The sequence below is a fragment of the Cyphomyrmex costatus genome, unplaced genomic scaffold, assembly GCF_001594065.2.
Source record: "Cyphomyrmex costatus isolate MS0001 unplaced genomic scaffold, Ccosl1.0 scaffold1283, whole genome shotgun sequence".
Taxonomy (NCBI): domain Eukaryota; kingdom Metazoa; phylum Arthropoda; class Insecta; order Hymenoptera; family Formicidae; genus Cyphomyrmex; species Cyphomyrmex costatus.
Window position 1 is genome coordinate 45,602 of NW_017275264.1, and position 3,738 is coordinate 49,339.

The window sequence follows — 3,738 nt, forward strand, 5'->3', positions numbered from 1 at the left end:
ACATATTTCACACACACGTTTTCGGCTATTTCAAATGCTGTAAAGTGTAAACAGTGTAACGAAAATATTATAGCGGAAGGAACAGAGTATGGGCCTGGAATAGATGATACTATGTAAGTATAAAAAAAATTGAGTTTCAAAACAAAAAATTGCGTTTTTTTCGAAATCACTTTTTTAAAGTCGGTGATCACGATATCTCAAAAACTATTCAACCGATCTTCCTGAAATTTTAGCTATACTTATTCTAAACATGTATGTAGTGATTGAACGAAGGATTTGTTTTTTCAATGACAATTTTTTATTTAATGAACGAATAAAGGACGATTTTTTTGGTGAAAAACTGACTTTTGTCTTTCAAAAGCCGCCATTTTGTGAAAAATCAATATTTTTCAAAATCCTTCGTTCAATCACTAGCCGAGGACATATATTAATGAAATTTCTTTGCCTTATTAATTTCAGATAAAATGGCGTTGAGTTATGATGATCATCGTAAGGGTATCTTTTTTAAATGCATATTTTTTAATTCATTGTACAAGACGAATAAATACATATTTGTACGTGAAAAAAATCAAAGTTGTTCTTCAAAAGTACCTTAACAAATATATATTACGTAGGAAATAGTAGAAGTTTCCATTTCGCTTAAAAAAATCGTAAAAAACACACGTTTTTTTGGACTTCTAAACATATATAACCCCTTAAGGGTTATATACATTTAGAGGGCTGGAAAAAACGATTTTTTAAGGATTTTTTTTTAAACAAAATGAAACTATATACATATGTTTAAGTTTGTACATCCAATAAAGTTATATTTAAAGTATATTTCAAAATTATTTGTACAAAAATATTTAATAATTTAGAATCTGCGCCGGTCTACAGAGACGTATTAAAAAAAAAATGGTTTTGCGGTGAGCAACATATCTCGGCAGGAACTCATATGAAATCAAAAATCCAAAAAAATTTCATTAGTATTTTGTATAAGCTAGTAATTAATCGTTCGGTTTTTGAAAATATTGATTAGAAACAAAATGGCGGCTCATTAAAGAAAAGTTTTCGATTTTTACCTTAAAAATTGTCCTCTTTTCATTAATAAAAAAAAACTACGCATTTAAAATATAAACCCTCCGATTAATTACGAGATATTCATATCCAAAGTAAGTAAAAAAGAAATTAGAGAGATCGATTCATTAGTTTTTGAGATATCTTGCTCATCGACTTTAAAAATGTAGTTTTGAGAAAAACGCGTTTAAAGTTTAAAACCAGAGAAAATGTATTTAAAAAAATTTGGGTTTTACTTACATAGTGTCATCTATTCCAGGTCCATATAACAGCTCTTCTGCAGCAGTAGCAGCTTCCAAAGTTTTAATATATCTTTGTTTGCGAGCCGTTTGTACGTACTTCCGTGTCGCGCGCGAATTACTGATAGGAGTTGTGTATTGGCGATCGTCATGAAATTAGTTGCAAAATTACACGCAATTAATTTCATGACGATCGTCAACACACAACTTCTACTTAGCAATTTTTCGCGTGCGACATGGAAGTGAGCACAAACCACGAACGTTCAAACCTTAGTAGTTTCATTGTCGATATCAAAAATTTAGATTTATAATAAAGTGAATTTTTTTTATATTGTAAATATATTTATTTTACTATTTATGTACGAATTTATATTTTTGTCCCAAAAAAGCGCATTAGGCCGCACTATAATCGAGTGTGCGCACAGTGAGACCATGCAACGGTCGAAACGCTGTCAGACGCAAGTACACAACAGCCTGTATTTCTGGAAATATTTGTCGGATCTATTTAAGGGGGTAGTTGGGTATGAAATTTTCAAAAAAATCAATTTTCCAAATATATCATTTTCGTACACCAAATACATGTAGAAATATGGTAGTGAACGTAAATTTCGTGGAACCGATCGAAAACAGGTCGAAAATAGCAACACAATGCGAGGTGTCCTCCGAGCGCTCGGCGTATACCTGCGGCGCGGTCGAACAGCTGGCGCTCTCTTCCCCTCCTGACGTTTATGAATATTTGGTTTCTTAGCATTTCAGTTTCAGTTGTATGGCAGTTTACCTTTGTAACGGTTGCATCATGTATGGAGCAGGAATTGCCGACTGATGGTCGAATTTTGCAATTTTTACCCACTTTCTCGCAACAAAAACTTTAAATGCGTTTTTCTCGAAACCACTTTTTTTGACATGGGGGACAAGATTGTGAAAAAACTACTGAACGGATTGGGCTGAAATTTTAAGGGGTTGTTCTAGACATGTCTACCTATGGTATATACTACGGATAGAAATATTCATTGACATTTAATATATTTTTTTAAACAATTTAAAGTGAAAAAATAAGGTAAAAAATTCAAAAGTCCGCCATTTTTTTTTTTACTACCGGGGTGAAAGTTTTTAGTATATACCATAGCCACGCACCTACTCTTTCAGAAAATACCCGGACTTTTGTTTCAAGACGACCAGAAGCTGCGGAAAAGTGTCCCCCGTGCGAAAGACAGGTCTACTTCGGGCAGTCAGGACACCACCAGGGTTGCCAAAAAAAAAAAAAAATAAATATCTCATATATCTTTTATTAAGTCTCCTTCAAATGGTATTCGTAACTTTTCGAAAAATAAATTTTTTGTGTGTTAAATAAAATCTTTAAAAAATGGTCGTTCATACCCAACTGCCCCCTTAAATCTTTCAGGAAATATTCTTCTAAATACCTACTTTTAGAAAATATCATTTTTGAAAAATCGATTTTTTGAAAATTTTAAACGTATATAACCCCTTAAAGGATCACTTGTACCATCCTGCAAAAATAGGTAAACTTTGAGATGGAATAACTTCGTGAAAACTCATCGTATCGAGATGTTTAAGAAAGCATTTTAAAGCTTGAAATCTCTACTTTTCAGACCTGTACTTGTAAAAACGGTCTTACTGATATTTCGTGAAGTTGCACAATCATAAATGAAAGTGTATCAAACCTAAAATTTTTTTACAAAATTTTTAAGTTTGACATACTTTTATTTATGATTGTGCAACTTCACGAAATATCAGTAAAACCATTTTTTCAAGTACAGATCTGAAAAGTAGAGATTTCAAACTTTAAAATGCTTTGTTAATCATCTCGATACGATGATTTTTCATGAAAATATTCTATCTCAAAGTTTGCCTATTTTTGCAGGGTGGAACAAGTGATCCTTTAATTTTGTTGAAAAGTGTATTAAACTGGATAGTTGACAAGCAAATGATTGATGTTTTTCCCAATGTTTACATAACGCTTAGAATATTTGTAACTATACCATATAATAGCAAATTGTGAAGCAGAAAGATCATTCTCTGTTCTTAAAAGAATAAAATATATGTACAGAACAGTGATGTTGGACGATTAACATCTTTAACTGGCTTAGCAATTGAAACTGAATTACTAAAGGCCATCACACGTATAAAAATTTTAGTAGCAATCGTAAAGTCTTAAGCAAATCGACCAATCACAATCAAGATTAAGATCTCACATTTTAATACGCTAAACTGTGATTGGCCGATTTGCTTAAGACCTTAGGATTACTAAAATTTTTGTACGTGTGATGGCCTTAAGATCGATTGATTTTAATAATTTAGTACAAGATTTTGTAAAATTAAAATTGAGAAAAAAAATTTTAACTAAAGAATGTATTAATTTATTTATTTGTCTCTAATCTTTATGATTCAATTTTAATGTTTATTGTTTTGGATTAAATAACCT